The sequence below is a fragment of the Molossus molossus genome, unplaced genomic scaffold (assembly GCF_014108415.1).
Source record: "Molossus molossus isolate mMolMol1 unplaced genomic scaffold, mMolMol1.p scaffold_m16_p_6, whole genome shotgun sequence".
Lineage (NCBI taxonomy): Eukaryota > Metazoa > Chordata > Mammalia > Chiroptera > Molossidae > Molossus > Molossus molossus.
This window is the reverse complement of record NW_023425399.1, coordinates 109,241,641-109,258,393: the sequence shown is the minus strand read 5'-3', so window position 1 is coordinate 109,258,393 and position 16,753 is coordinate 109,241,641. Positions and strand designations below refer to the sequence as shown.

Sequence of the window (16,753 nt, the reverse complement as noted above, 5' to 3'; positions counted from 1 at the left end):
CAGCAGTTGACACCCAGTTGATTTAAGAGGCTAATACCCATCATGTGACCTCAGTGTTTCCTTCTAAGAAAAACCAAACACTTTCTGTTGCCACTACCTCTGGGGACTTAGTCTATGTGGGGCTTTTACTATAATACTTTCTGCAGATGGCCGAGGGAGGAAACCCCTCAGTGACGGGCAGACAGGTTGCCTGATGCGTAGGTGCATGCCTTACGGAAAAGAGAGCAAATGGTAGAAAAATGCCCCTGCGTGGGGGAAGGAAACCTTTGGACGTGCCGTGAGCAGGAAGAACTTGAGGTGCAAGTGAAAGGGAAACAGCTATAAACAGATTGAGAGAGACAGAGGGTTTAAGGAGAAACATCTGCCCTGCTGCATCTGACATCCAAAAGCTGCATCTGGGGGCCAGGATCCGTCTCGTCATGCTTAGAAAAGGAATGCGAAGGGGCCCAAAGCAGGCTCTGAGCGTTCCCCTTCCCTCGCGACTTTCTGCTCGCTTTGCCCACGCTGCCAGGGGCCGAGGAGGCCGACTCCCGGAGCCCGAGCCTCGACGCTGAAGTCGCATTCCACCGACGCCGGCTTTGGAAGGGCTGATTCAAAAGGCATTTTACTGGTGGTGTTCCAGACACATGGGTTCAGATGAGCCCATTAGCTTTGCTCAACGAAACCTCTGGAAATCTCGAGATGGACTCTTCAAAGATTATGTGTTTCAAGTAGCAGTTTGGGGGATTAAAGACGCTGGAAACCAGAAGGAGCAGATGATGGTCTCGGGAGTCTCCGAGAGCGATTCAGAGCGTCTTCCGCAACGATGGAGTCAACGTAACACAAGTCAGTAAACCCCTTGGTTTGTGCGTTGCTGTTGCTCTCCAGGCTTTGGTTTGTATCCGGAAGGCACAGCCCAAGAGGCGAACTGAAAGAAAACAGGGCCCAGGTGTTCTCCGTGGATGTGCCAGTTCTGATCCGTGCTCACCGACTTCTCAGTGGGGTGCCCACACGTGACCTTCACGGTCAGTGATTTTCTCCTTGAAGCACAGTAGCATCTCGGTCCCTGTCACCGGACGACTGCCACCCTGAGAGGGAGGAAGTGGTCCTGAATGATCGTAGACAACCTCTCCGGACAGTCCACTGCTCAGCTTTGTACTTTCCTCCCACCGTGTGCTCCACGCGACCCCTCTTTCTAACTCCCGTCTTTCTTTTCTGGCATCTGATCCCAACCCAGGATTGCAGTGAGAGTCCCGTACCCGTTGCCGCATGTTGGAAGCCATGTGACAGTTTATCGAATATGATGAATTAAGTTTGCAGCAGGACTTCGCTTTCCGTGCACGGTGCCTGTTTGCTAGGGCTCGGTTCTGAACACCAGGAGGGGGGACCATGGAGTGAGGAGTGACTGATGATAAGGGATGGTGACAGGGTGACCGGGAGGAAGTTCAGTAAGTGGAGGAGAGGAACGGAGGACGGTTGGGCGCTGGAGGGTTGCAGAGCTGTCCGCGGTGATCACCTGCTCCGTGCGCTCAGAGTCGGGGGCATCCTTAGTTTCTGCTCTCCAGTGCGGACGCATGATGGGCTCCGGACATTCGTTGGAATACATTGGGCCATCGGCAGTACATCCTCTGATTTCTAGATTTCTCCGCAATGTGTGAATCCGAGCCCTGTGTTAAAAATGAGGACGAGTCCCTGTCCAGTTTAGCTCAGCAGTTAGAGCATCCGCCCGAGGACCAATGAGTCGCAGGTTCGATTCCGGTCAAGGGCATGTACCTCAGTTGTGATTCGTGTCTGGCCCTGGTTGGGGTTGTGCAGGAAGCAACCAATCGATGTGTCCCTCTCAGGTCGATGTCCCCCCCCCCATCTGAAGATAAATGGAAGACTATCCTCGGGTGAGGATTAAAAAAAAAACAAACCAAAAAAAAACCAAAAAAACAAAAATGAGGACAAGTGACATTCAAGTCTGATGATTTGCCTCAGGTCACCTAGGTTGAACATGGTCAATCTGAACTTGGGTCTTTTGATTTCCCCATGGTACCGTCAGTGGTTTCTCGTGTTCTTAAAGCACAGAGTTCTTTTTGTTTTTGTACCTGGTCCAGGTGCTGAGGAGAAGCTTGGCAAACTGCAAAGGCTCCGACTTCATTTCTTTCTTTCTTTTTTAATTTTTTTTTTTTTTTTACAAGAAATGTCTAGAACTCTGGCTTGACACCTGGGGATGACCGATGCAGTGTGAAGGTTCCCCCTGAGACTGGCCCCTCTGTGTCATTCACTGTGCATGTTCTCATACCTGAAAGAGACAAGTTGAATGTCTCCAAACCAAGCAGTTAAACTGAGGACGTTGCATCCTTTGAGTTTCCACCGCAATTCAAATCTAACTCCTTGTTTTTTTAAAAAACTAAACCAACTGTATTTTACATAAAAGGTAGCCTGATCGTGAAGGGGAGAGTAATGATGGGCGGGGCAGTCTTTCATCAGACCAGGGTGACAGGCTGGGACATCTTGTTTTCATCACGTTCTCGTAGCTACCCTTGACTTCCCTGTGTGTTTGCTGGGCTTTTGAGTTCTGTTGTGCTTTTTGTAGCTGGATGTTTTCCAGAGGGTCATCAAGAAAAAGGAGTACCCCACTGTGCATTAATAACCTCTGGAAGGAATTCAGCAGTAAAATCAGAGACCAGATGATCTGGTGGGGAGCAGGAGTCGGGGTGGTTAGGGGCATTCATCCCCCCCCTCCAGGAAAAGTGTCCAGTTCACCGTACCCAGCACGAGACTCTTCTCCCCCAAGAACTCTGAGATCTTGAACCCAGTTTACTTAACAGTGATGATGCAAATGGCAAAAACGCCTACCCTCATTTGGGGGGATAAAGGTTGTTCCTTTTACAGACGTGCGATGTACAAAATACGTGACCATAAAATACACTTGGAGTAATAGCTGATTTCTGTATGTGTTTTCCTGTTTTGTGCTAGTGAGTGTGTGTGTTTTAGTGAATTCATTCATGTGGAATTCCAAAACAAGTCTTGAATGTTTACATACTCTGCACTTTATCTAATTATTGAAAAGCACAGGTGCCATATGAAAATCTAAAGACTATACTGAGATTGATGGAAAAAATAAATACCAAAGATTGAGGGTCAGAAAACGATGGCCTATGCCCACTGCGCAGTGGTTAGAGCATCAGCCCATGGACTGAAGGATCACAGGTTCGATTCCCTTCCCCAGTTGGGGCATGTGCGGGAGGCAGCTGATTAAGTTGTCTCTCTCACATCCATGTTTCTCTCTCTCTCCCTCTTCCTCTCTCCCTTTCACCCTCTCTCTAAAAATGAATGGAAAAAATGTCCTCAGGTGAGGATTTTAAAAAAAGAAAAAGAAAACTATGGCCTGTGGGCAAGTCAGTCTTGCCACTTGTTTTTGTTAAGTAAAGTTTTATTGCAACACAACCATGCCCCTTTGTTTATGGATTTTCTGTGGCTGATTCCCTACCACAAGAGCAGAGCTGAGAGTTATGATAGAGCCTATATACCTTAAAATATTTACTTATCCTGTTCTTTTCTCAGAAGTTTCCAGCCCCTGTCACAGACATCTCCATGATATTTATTTACTCATTCATTTATTTATTCTCTTAGTGACACTCCAGGGAGTATCGAGTTGAATAAATCAGTCCCTGGTGTCCAAGAACTTACAGTGTAACAGGGACGAGTCATGTATTCAAATTGCCACCTGATCGGGTGGACTGCAAAGCACATTCCAGACAAGAAATAACTAAATGGCTGTGCAGAGATGGCGAAGACCCTTGACAAAGGGAAGGATTTGGGTTAAGCACGAGAATATCGCTTTCATAACTGGCTCGCAGTGATTTCCCCGTGGAACTTCATGAGAAATAAGAGTCATTTCCTTCATGGAATTTTATAAATTGTATCATCCAGAGGGTGGAAGTGATTGAGGATGTTACTTAGCATCCAGATTTCTTTATCTGGAAGCTTATTTCCCCTGTAACTATGGAGATAATCATATTTCTAGAACATTTTTGAAGGTTTGAAAGAAGGCTTCCTACTGCGGGGTGGGAAGACAGGGAATTCCTTTTCTTTTTACTGACTGTTCACTGAACAAAGTAATATTAAATATTGTGGACAGGAAAAGGGGGATTTGATGGAAAGTAACCTCACAGGGTGATTTGACCATAAATTCTCATGGTGGGTAGGCATGCCCCAGACATGTAACTTTTTTTCTTAATTTTCTTTTTTTTTTTTTTCCTAATTGATTTTTAGAGAGAGAGGAAGGGAGAGGGGAGAAAGAGATAGAAACATCGATGAGAGAGAACATTGATTGGCCGCCTCCTGCATGCTACCTACTGGTGATTTGGCCCACAACCTGGGCATGTGCCCTGACTGGGAATTGAACCAGTGACTGCTTGGTGCATGTATTGACACTCAACCACTGAGCCACACCGGGTGGCCAAGACATGTAACTTTTTAGTAAGAGGTTTATCTTTGCCTCAAGCAAGTTCTGCCCATTGTCCTGTGCACCCAGGTTAACACACCTTTGCAATGCCTCTTTTCCAGACCCCTCCTTCTAAAGCGTGACAACCCTCAGAAGAACACGTGATCCTGTCCACTGTCCTGGAATCTAATTCCTGCCTTGCCTTTGCTCCCACCTTTCTGTCACCTTCCTTACGTTCCCTCTTTAATTGCAGGTGCGTCAGAGAGACTGCTAAATTGTTCTCTGGAGCATTTGAGATCTCGCTCCTCGGTGTGTCTCATCAGCTTGGCTCAAATAACTCTTACGGGTTTGGACTTCTAGCGACACTGGTCTAGGTCTCAAAAAAGGAAACCAGGCTAGGAAACCCCTCAAATAGCAGATGGATTAAAAACAAGGTAAAATGATAGAACCCCAGCCGTGAAGAAGCATGGCTCAGTGACGGTTCTCTCTCTGTCCTGTCCGATGCTGCAGTGCACAAGTGTGAATGGGGCTTTTCCTAAAGGTTCAGACCCAGTGTCGCCTCCCCCTGGGAACAGTCCATGCAGGAAGCCTTCCTGCATCCCCCCTCGGGGTCCCCCTCTGCCTCTTCATCTGTGACTTGCGGAGGGTAGAGTGCATGCCCTTTTGATTTCTGTCACCAGGAGTACCCACTTCGTTATTTGTGTTTTCTAACTACCTCTTGAAGTAAGAAGAATTGAACGCGGGCCGACACTGTGCATTCAACACCTAGGTGGCTGGTTTTGGTGCAGGGCCCAGGAATTTCAGGTCTGTCCAAAAACGAAACAAAGTGAGACTCTTTCCTGCTTCCATCCGAGGATCGGAATTGTTGGCCGGAGTCCTGCTCTATCTCCCTAATGATAAGATGTCGAGTGAATGCAGCTTAGTTGTTTTAGAAAATGGCCTTGTGATGTTTTGCCCACTGAAAGGATAATATTTTGACTGATAAAGTGAGTATGTTTGGTGAGAAAGCTACCGAAAAAAGAAGAAAAAAAAATACTGGACCCCCTTCCCCCCCAACAGGTCATTTGAATATTTTAGGAAGCTGGAAGCCCAGATCTTACACATTTCCTCCCTCCCAGCAGGAGGGCCCCAGAGCCAGCTACCGACTGGGTCCCCTGGGGCCCACACCCGCCAGCCTTCAGCGTCTCCTCACCCCGGGGTCTGCCCCAGGGGGACACTGCAGAGGGAGATGCCTGGGAAGCTCACCTTGCGGGTCCCTTCCCCTCCCTCTGCCCTCCAGGGAAATCCAGCCCGGGCTTGAAGACTGCACTCGCAGGGGGTTACTGACAAACAGAGGGGGTCCCTGCACACCCGTGTGTGCTGCCTTCTATCAAGACTGTCTCCGCAAACACAGCCTCCGCTCTCTTCCAGCCCCACGTGCATTTATGAATGAGATCGCTTCATCCTGGCCGTCACAGGGGAGTGGGCAAGCAAGCGCTGCCCCCACGGGAGAGCACGTTGCGGGCGGGGACAGTCGCAGCAGACGGTGCCTCGCTGCACCCCGCTGCTGGGCCGGTCCGCACAGGCTTTGCCTGGGTTCCCCGTGTGCCGGGCTCGCCCTGGGCCTGGAAATGCCGGGGTGCGACTTGCTCGGCCGCGTCTGCGCGGTCTCCGGAGGCCGCTCGGTGGCATGGATCGCGGTTGCTGCCCACATCACTGCATTCCTGGGATGCCTTTCGCAGGCCTCTGCTGGATCATCTGACAGCCGCCTGTGAGGTCAATGAACTTTACACAGAATTCAGCAGTCGCAGTCCGGAGAAGCCTTCTTCCCTCCCCGAGGAGAGAGCGAGGGCCCGGCCCGGCGCCCTCCACGGCCCAGGAAAACATACGTGGGCTAATCAGGCGAATTTCACATGATTTAGTGCTGAACCAAGTAAGAAAGTGATTGCATCCTCTACTGGGCCTCATGGAACAGTCACCACCCACACTGTTTATTCAGACTCGGATCCTGGCCATTTGGGGTTTAAGCCAGAAGAACAGGGGAAAAAAAAAAATCCATCCCTGGAACGGACGCTTTTGAAACTCTGTATTCTTGATGAAATGCGGCCAAGGATTCTTTTAAAAATCTATTTAAAATCAATTACTGGGATCATATTTTCATTTACAGTGGATTGTTAGCAACAGCTAATTTTCTGCACTTCCATCCAGCTTTGGAGTTGAGGCTGGAATAGGAACCTGGCTGTGTTTTGCCTGGGTATCTGATGCCACCAGCAAACTATGTGGGGGTAATTGGGCAACTCTGACCTTTGACCAGCTTTTCATAAAACAACAAGGAAAGGTGTGAGGAGGCAGGAACGGAGCAAAAACAAGCCTGCGGGCGGCAGTACTGGGTGCCTCTCGGGGGCAGAGAATGTACCGGAGGCACATAGTATAACACGCAGAGGAGCAGAGGAAAGCAAGAGGCAGGGCCGATGCCTGGGGATAGGCGCAGGCTCTTCTGTCTGGACTCAGGATTGCACAAACTCATCTCAGATATGTGAGATGATTGTTCATGGTTTTTAAAGATCTCCAGAGCAGATTCCAGAACCTCCCTTGGTCACCCACCCTATTATTTGCAATTCCTACGGGCAGGAAGTCCTTATTCCCAGCCTAAAATGTGCATGGAGTGGAGGTTTGGGGGATACGTTACGGATCAGCACCACCCCAGCTCCCCGCAGCATGCGTTACTCCCAGGGTGGGATGGAGCATGTTACTTGCTGCTTAGTCAAAGTCTGTGGATCCCAGGACGGGGAATGGTTCTGGGGAGTGGGGCAGAGGAGCAGCGTTTATTGCAACGACCAGGTGCCAGGTACGAGGATTAGGCATTCCCTGTATGTCACCGGGGGAAGAATGTAGCTGCAACACATCCAGGGGCTGAGCCTCAAACCACGTGCAGATATTAAGTGCTGAAGCTCCTCTTCGGGGCTTTAAAAGAAAGAAGAATCCTGAAAAAAGAGCAAGGAAATAGATTCTTGGATTTCAGGGGCCTTGAGATGGTCCTCCAACTCCTCGGGTTTCAGTGAGAAGACTTAAACACCAAGTGTGTAAGGGACCGATCCCAGGCTGGACCCAGGGCTCCGGTGCCCGGGCAGCGCCCGGTCCCTCCTTCATAGAAGGCTGTGTTCCGAAGGCACAGGGAGGCTGGAACTGAGGTCACTTTTCTCACTTCCTCCAGCCACTGCTTCCTCCTCAGCAGCTGCACAGTGAATGGCCAGCTCCTCCACGAGTAAGTGACAGATTCATTGAAAAGCAGTCAGATGACCTGGGCAGCCTGGCTTCTTCCCTTTTTATCAAGTTATGTCATCGCTCATCCTTGGCTGTGGTTTGTTCCAGAAGGGAAGAGGTTGTCTTCTCCCCCACCTACCCTAAGTTGCATCAAGTTCCGGTTCCCTGTTACATAAATTGCTGAATGAGTGGGGTGAGCACCACGGTTCCATGCTGAGGCCTCGAGCCCTTGGACAGTAAACCGTGTGCCCATGTGCCCGCCTCCCCCTCGCCTCCATCCATTCCGTGATAAAGTCACTCTTGTCCTACCTACCTTGGGGGCCCTGAGAAACAAATGGTAATATCCACTAACGTCTGAAAAATGTGCAAACAGTGATTTTTCATCCTGAACTATTTCAAGCAAACAGGGAATAGAGGGAATGAGACAGCAGACACGTGTGTGTGTTCCGTCATGGTCTTGTCATGTCTTCACGCCTAGAGATGAAGCCGTCCCCAGGTCCCTCCCCCTTCTCCATGCCTCACAGCATCAATTTCAAATGTGATGCCTGTTCTTACCATGCAGGGTTTCATCTTCCATGTGTGGACCCATAGATCATATGTACTATATTTGAAAATGTTTTTAAACATTATCTCCATAATGTCATTGGGTTTGTGTTCTACATTGTATTCGTAAGATTCATCCGTATTCTGCTTCATCCATGCTCTGTGCTGTATAGTGTTCTGTCAAGCAAAGGACAGTAAAGTTGTTTCTAATGTTTTGACATTACAGACAGTGCTATAATATGTACGTGTTCTTTGCACACGTGTGGCCTACCACTCACCTAGGCGCTGTGGTCTGGCCTATTGCTCCTATGCTACAAACCTCGTAGCATGTCCTGTACACGACAAATGAGATAAATCAAGCGTGAGAAAGTGACGCAGGAAACATGAGACGTATGAGATTCCTGCTGGCGTAGAAAGAATGCGCTCTAAAATGTGGATAAATAGCCTGGCCGGTGTGGCTCAGTGGTTGAGGGTCAACCCATGCACAAAGAGGTCGCCAGTTCGATTCCTGGTCAGGGCACATGCCCAGGTTGTGGGGCTGATCCCCAGTGGGGGGCATGCAGGAGGCGGCCAGTTGATGTTCTCTCTCATCGATGTTTCTCTCTCTCTCTCCCTCGCCCTTCCTCTCTGTCAAATCAATTAAGGGAAAAAAAATGTTAAAAAATATGGATAAATAGTGTCGTATCATGAATACATACACCAGTAGTAGTCATTTATGAATATCGTCAAGTAGTATATACTGTTCATAATTGTGTGTGTTCAGCCTTTACACACCTGGCAGGACAGTAGGTTTGTTTCTACCCACATCAGCACAAACACGTGAGTCATGTGTTGTGACATTGCCACGGCCACGATGTCACCAGGCAATAGGAATGTCTCAGCTCCATGGCGCTGTGGGATCTGCTGCTGGCTGGTATTGCTAAAATCTCGCCCAGGGCTTTTATGTCCTTTTCTATTTTTGTGTGTCAATTTCGGTGACATTTTTCTAGGAGATGTTTCCAAATCATGTTTTTAGATTTTCTGCTTTAAAGTAGAGAATAGAGTACTCATACTTTAAAAAAATAACCTTACTATGTGCATAGGATGGCCCCTTTTCATGTCGGATAGTGTTTATTTGCGCTTTCTTTTGCTCATCCTTGTTGAATATCTACTTAATTTATTAGACTTTTTAAAGATTCAACCTTTATTTTGTTCCTACTATATATTGTTTTTTTTTATCTTACTGATTTGTTGTTATCTGCATTATTGTCTTCCTACTGCTTTATCCATTTGTGGGAAAGACTTTTCTTCTTTTATCTTTGAGTTTACTTTATTGCTCTTTATCTTCTTAGTTTAACTTTTTTTTTTTATTTTCTGACGTTATATTTAATGCTAAACATTTCTCCTACTGAAACCTAAGGTTTTAATTATTATTCAGTTCTAAATACTTTGTTACTTTCATATTAGTAGTGTGCTTTTGAAATTTCAAAATGTACTGGGTTTGGAGGGCTGTAGTTCTGTTATTGATTTCAACTTTTATTGTCTTTTGGTCGATGAATATGGTCTAAATGTTAGTAGTTCTTTGGAATTTCTTGAGACTTGCTCTGTGGCTTAGAACCTGATCAATTACTATAAACATTTCATGTGTATTCTTTATTTATTGGGTGGAAGATTCTCTTTTCATATCAATTAGATGAAGTTTGTAATATGCATTATTTCAATCCATTTTTGTCTATTTTTTTTTTTTAGCTTGGTCTGTTGATTTCTGAGAGCTGTATATTAAAGTCTCTCACTGTAAATTTGAATTTGTTACTTTCATGTAACTAAATATATATATACATATATGTGTGTGTGTGTGTATATATATATATATTTTTTTGGATGTTGTGTTGTTAGACATACAGAAGGATTCCTGGTGAATGTATCTTTTTATCATTAAGCAATGATCCTCTTTATCCCCCAAAATACTTTTGGATATAAAGTCCATTTTATTAGATTCATTCATTCATTCGATTAAAACAAATATTTATTGAACATTCATTATTTACAGGGACACTTATTATCTGAATACATTATTTTATGTTTTTCCTTGTTGTGACATGTTTTAGGCTTCTTTCTTTTAAACAACTGGAGTCGCACAAAATTCAATCTGAAGATTTCTGCCTTTTAACAGATTAGCTTATGCCATTTACATTTTTTATGATTGGTCCTGTGTTTGGAATTCACTAGGAATCCAGATGCTTTCTATATGCCATGCGTCTTCTGTGCCTATATGTTTCTTCTTATTCCGCCTTCCATTCGACTGAGTTTCCTGTTGAGTTCACTTTCCCTTCCCTGCGCCGACTCTTTGCTTCTCCTGGGGCACCAGGCCCTGGCCATGGCCACTCTCAGGGCCCAGCCTGGAGTTTGAAAGCCCAGGTGGATCTGTTCAGTGAAGAGCTGTGTAAAAGACAAAGAACCTGGCTGGGAGTTATTTCCCCAAGAAGTTTTCTGGGTTGGATGCATTTTTAAAGGGGCTAGATCTCAATGAGGCCAACCTGAACAATGTGGAGTCCTGGTGCCTGACCCACTCTAGGAGAAAGACAAGGAGGAGCAGAGAAACAGAAGGAAGATTAAGATGAAAAGACAACAGGAAATGATGACAGCAGAGGTCCTCCTGGTGGCTCAGCGAAAAGCAAGGAGAAGATCAGGGTCCTTCTGCAGCAGAGATGTCACTGAGCAGTCCACCTGGTCACCACATGGGTGCAGCTGCAGGTACCTTGAATTGAGAATGGGAACAGTCTTGGAGTGGCTCTCCAGGTGAGTGTGTGAGCTGATGACCATCCTTCACACCAAGCTGGAAGGCTTCCACACTCAAATCTCCAAGGATTTCCCTGCGTGGGCGATGTAGCCAAGCAGCCTCATGTGCACAATTATCAAAAGCTGGTGTGCAAGCTGGGTGAGGCAGAGGTCCAGGACCTTGGCTGATGGCCATATATATCTGCAACGCTTGTGCTGTGTTGTATGACATCATCCTGAAGAACTTTGAGAAGCTCAAGAATCCCAGGGGAGAAACAAAGGGAATGATGTATTGAAAGCCTTCTCTCTCATTTCGTGATGGGTTCTGCAGGGCCTTCCTGCCTCTTCCCGGGGGACACCACACTTCTCCCACCTTCTTCCTGCTGAGGTTTCTTCCTCACCTTGCCTCCCAGTCATACTGTTTAAAATCTATTACTGTTTTGCTCTTGATTTGTAATGTATATGTTTTGTTCTGTTATTTTAGCTGTTGCCCTTAAATCTTTGTTTCTTTTTAAATCCTCACCCGAGGATATTTTTACATTTATTTTCATAGAGAGTTGGGGAGGGGAGAGAAACATCTATGTGAGAGAGACACATCGATTGGTTGCCTCCCAAGCATGACCCAACCAGGGCTGGGGACCGAACCCCAACCGAGGTTCGTGCCCTTGACCAGGGTCAAACCTGAGACTCATTGGTCTGTGAGCCGACGCTCTAACTGCTGAACCAAACCAGCCAGGGCACCCTTAAATCTTAAAAATTCTATTTGAATAGCAAAGTCTAAAATTAAAGTTTATCTGTATCTCTATTTTCTTTCCAAACAACATAAGGCAGACTCCTTAGAACACTTTAACCAAGCTTTTCTCTCCACTGTTGAATATTTTATCATCTATCATTTTGTTTCTGTCCTTTTTATTTTCATCCAGTTTTTCTTTTATGAATCCTAATTTAGTTGTAAGTCAGTTAGAATGGTGCCCTCAGTAAATTTTTACTAATGTGCCTTCTTGGATTATGCTCCTCCTTTCTCAGTTCAAATTTCTTCCTGCTGAAGTGTATCCTTAAGTAGTTATTTCATCAAGGATCTGGGAATCTTAAACTATTCCTCTCCATCTCCATCTGAAAATATCTTTAATTCTCCTTCAGAGTTGAATCATCATTTTCTAGATAGAGAATTCTACCTAGATACTTTCCCTCAGCATTTGAAAGTATTATTCCATTGCTTTATGATATCTGATATTGACGAGGCATTGTTAGTGTCCATCTGTCATTCATTTAGAGGTATATAATTTTCTCTCTCTGATTACTTTAAAGATTTTGTTGTTGTTGTTTTTGTATTTTCCCACAATCTTATTTGGGATTCAGTATGCCTCTTGAATCTAAAGTTTCTTAGTATTCATTAATTCTGAAAAATTCTCAGTCATCATTTCTGAATATTGCCTCTCCCCAGCTCTCTTTATGATATCTTTCTTAGTCCTCTGTTGTATGTGCAGTAGACCTTGTTATCCTCTTCTTCACGTCTCCCACGTCTCTGTTTTTCTGTGGTCTATTTTTTTCTTGACTTCCCTTATCCTTTTAATTCCTAACCTTTTCAGGTGATCAGAGTTAGCATCTCATAAACCTCCTTCTACATGTCTCTCCAAGTTCATATAAATACATGCACACATATATTCATACAAATTAAGTAACAGTGTTTTATTGTTGTTTGCAAAAACTTCAGTCATACCCTATGTATTATTTTACAGCTCGTCTTTCTCTCTTAACAGTACATTAAGGCTATCCTTCAAGATAAGTAGATGCAAATTAAAAGAATAGCTAAGCCCTGGCCGGTTTGGCTCAGCAGTTAGGCGTCAGTCCGCAGTCCAGAGTCTTGGGTTCAGTTCCTGCTAAGGGCACGTACCTCGGTTGCAGTTTGTCCCCGGCCCCAGTTGGGGTTGTGTGGGTGGCAGCCACTCAATGTGTCTCTCTCACATCGATGTTTATCTCTCTCTCTTCCTCCCTCTCTCCCTCTTGCTCTATCTGAAGACAAATGCAAAAATGTACTTGCGTAAGGATAAAAAAATAAATGAAAAGAATAGCTAAGTAAATTCTGTGGTATTGCTGTACTACAATTTATTCAGCCATTCCGCTATTATCAGTGAACATTTAGGTTATTTTCAGTTTTATGTCTCCACAAACACTGAAGACAAAAACACCCTTGTACATGTTTATCTGTGTGCCGCTTCCTTAGTTTCTGTGTGAACAAATTCTACCCACCCTACCTCCCCATCCCATTTCCCAAAGAAATCACTTTCTATATTTTAGCTTTTTCTTTTGGTGTATACACATCTCCACTTTTCTAAATAATGTGCATGCGGTTATCTTTTGTTTTATTGATTTTATTTATGATGTCTTAACTTCCTATTAAAGTAGATAAAGATTTCGCTTTCTTACATAACCGTATCCACTGTTTTCTCTCCCCCTTTCGCCCCCTATAATTTTATTGCAATTTTTGGTTAAATCAGTTGTTAGTGTTGTCCCTATTTTGCCTATGTAAATCGCACGCACAGCTGACCTTTTTATTTTTATGAAGTCAATGTCAGTCTTGGTTTTCATTTCCTTAGTGTTCTTTGTACTTACAGCAAATTTCCCCTGTGTCTTTCGTAGGCTCACAGTACACTTCCCTCGACCGACCGCATCTGTGACTGTTCGTTTGACCTCCTTTCTTGGGGACATCCCTCCTGGAGACTTCCGTTTTCCTTTTATCTGGACATTTCCCTAGGCCTCGTGCACAGCTGTCATGTTGGGATTTCTCTTAGTATTCTAGAACTTTCCTTTGCCTTTCCCTCCCCTTCCTTGATTTACTCCGTGGTTTGCGGGAGCACAGTCTCCAGCAGGCTATCAAGGTGAAAACTGGGTGCAGTGGTGGCCTTCCCCATGTCTCCCTCTTAATCCACTGTCCCACCTGGAAGAACTGCTCTCTGCCTGGGGCCTGGCCGTCAGCTCACTTCACGACAACACCCCTCTGCTCTAGTCCAGTGGAGGATGGCGTACACCCCTCTTCCTTCCACTCCTCGTTGTCGTGGCTCTCAGCCTGTGGCAGCCTGTGGAAAAGGACCCATGAGCAAGGCAATCACACTCTGAATATCACCAAGGTCTTCTCACCCGATGGCTTGTCTGTCGTGCCCAAGAAAATCTAGGCCCCAAACTATTTTCTGCAGAAGTTTGAAGACGTTGCTCTATGGTATACCATCTGCCGGCGTTGCTGTTAGAAGGCCCAACCCTTCTGATTCTTGATGTTTTGAACCTGACGTTTTCTCGCTTTCTCCCTGGGACTTGTAGACTCTCCTTTTCCCCAGGATCCTGAGTGTCGTGGTGATTTTCCCTGTGTGTCTGTTTTCTTCTGCTGTCCCGAGCAATCGTCGTGTTGTTTCCATCGGCCAACCTTTGCTTTCCTCTGTTAGCTCCGCTGATTCTTCCCAGATTTCCTATTGTTTGGCTGTTGAACTTTCTAGACCAATTCTCCAATTTCCTCATTTTCTCTCCTGTTTTCCGGCTCTTTATTTATTTTTGTTCTCTTTTTGGACAATTTCTTCATCTTCAATTTCTAATCTGTCTATGGGGTTGTCATTTCTGTTATTGTTTTAAATTTCCTCTTTTCATCTATAAATAGTGTGTGTGTGTTTTACAAAGTGTTCTCTTCTGTGTTCATGTGTGTGACATTTGCTTCGCTTTCTGAAAAATAAATGGTATTCTCTCGAAATTTTCTTCTCCCTTGGTGGTCCCTGCTTCCTCCACGTTGCCTTTTTGTTCGTCTCTGTCTTTCCTGTAGAGACTTTGAATGTCTACTAGTCCTTGGCTCTCTGCCTTTATTTAAGAATGAAGAACTCAAACGCTTATTGAAAGCACAGAGGATGTGTGAGGGGTTGGTGGACTTTGAGCATCACTGGAGAATAATATGTTTATGCCATTTGTTGGGGAATTCCTCAAGTCAACCCCCTAAGTCTCTCACTGGGGAACATGGGGGTAGTCAGATTGTCCAGAGAACACTCATTGTTCAAACTGTCCTCGAGAGGATGAAGGTCTGTCTGTCCCAGTGCTATGAGCTAAGGTGAGGAATAAGACTGGAGAGATCAACATCCAGTATGCAGTATCCTATTTTGTTTGGTGTATTGCATCTCCCAATCCAAGAACCCAGTCTCCAGAGACCAAACTTCTGGTTTTGCCAGTTGGGATGGAAGCCGCTGCCCAGTGGGGTGGAGCTATGGAGGGGACCTGGAGATTGGGGATATAACTCGTTCTTAATCAGCTTTCATTCTCCTTGTTTTAGCCGCTCCCCCTCCTCCTCTCTCCCCAGTTCCAGCTGTTGTTCCTGCACCTGCAAAGCATCTGCAGGTTGGTTCCTAAGTTTCCTTACTCCATTCAGGGTTCAGTTTCCTTTGGTCTGCTTCTTCTGCTTCTACTTATCCATCTGTTTCCCATCTTTTGAAATCTTATTACTATTATCTCTTCACCTGTTCTCCTTGTCCTCGTGGGTTTGTTTTTCAAGTGGTCACTTTTTCTAGTTTTAGTGAGGTTCCAGGATAGACCAATATTAGATACGGGGTTTTCAAGTCTTAGCCTTTATTTGGAAGTCTTACGTTACATGTTGGTTGATTTCCTCAGATCTATTCTTCCGGTTCACTAATTCTATATTTGTGTTACTCTGTTGTCTCACGTTTTCATTGTGCTGATTTCAAGAGTTTTATTATGTTCTTGTTCAAATCTACTTTTCCTTTGTACCTTTTTAGTTCTTAGGATTTTAATTTTTAAAAATGTCCCTTTGTGACTGTCCCTCATGGTACTTTCTTCCCTTGTATGTGTGTGTGTACTTGCACGGAGTGTGTGTTTTGGCAAGTTCATCTTCACAGAGATTTATTTTCTATGGGAGTGTTGTGAGGTCTGAGTTGTGAAATTATTTCTGCAAAGTGGACACATATTTCTGGGGATCTAAGGAGTTTCCATGGTCCTGGAATTGTGTTTTTGTTCATTTCTTATCATGGGACTCCCACACCCAAATACACATATAGTGTAAATTCTGCTCCTACAACTGAGTGTGGCTTTTGTTTAGATTTTGTTTTCTTGAAGGTATCCTGAGCTCTGGGTATATGGCAGTTTTCTGCTCTTCATTTTAGGGGCAGTGGGCAAAGTGTTTTTAGTCCTCTTTTCAAGAGTGGAGCGACGTTTTAAATTTTATTTTATTTTCCTTTATTGATTTTAGAGAGAGTGGAAGGGAGAGGGAGAGAGAGGTAGAAACATCTATGAGAGAGAACATCGATTGGCCGCCTCCTGCATGCCCTACACGGGGGATCGGGCCAACAACCTGGGCATGTGCCCTGATCGGGAATCAAACCGGCAACCTCCTGGTGCGTGGGTCGACACTCAATCATGAGCCACAGTGGCCGAGCTCAAGGGTAGGGTGACTTTTTAAGGCTTTGAGATTTATGAAAGGCGTTCAGTTCTTCCCTCCTCCCACACCCCCTCATGCATGCCTGTTCGCTGGCGTTAGAGTTTAAGCACCATCGGATCCCAGGGGCGTTGATGCGGGTCTGAACCTCCTTGGGTACCATGGAATCGACAGTTCGTTGAAGCTCTGCCTTCGGTTTTCATCCTCATTCCCGGGGCCCGTGCTCTCCTCTCTCTGCTCTGTCCTGGCTCAGCTCTGTGATGTTTCCTTGAGAATTTCACGTCTTTGCAGTGAAGACACCCCTAGGATCAGCCCCGTGTTTGCTGGAAATCAACACCCACATCCATTACGGAGCCAAACCAAGAACATGCCAAACC

The 16,753-nt window shown here is 45.4% G+C and overlaps 1 protein-coding gene and 1 pseudogene across 2 annotated transcripts in view; both read left to right on the top strand.

The window, feature by feature from the left end:
• Positions 1 to 16,753, top strand: part of BCL2 (BCL2 apoptosis regulator) — a 164,259-nt gene that overhangs the window by 67,547 nt on the left and 79,959 nt on the right. The gene's annotated exons all lie outside the window — the stretch shown is intronic.
• Positions 10,438 to 11,363, top strand: LOC118619010 (annotated as a pseudogene).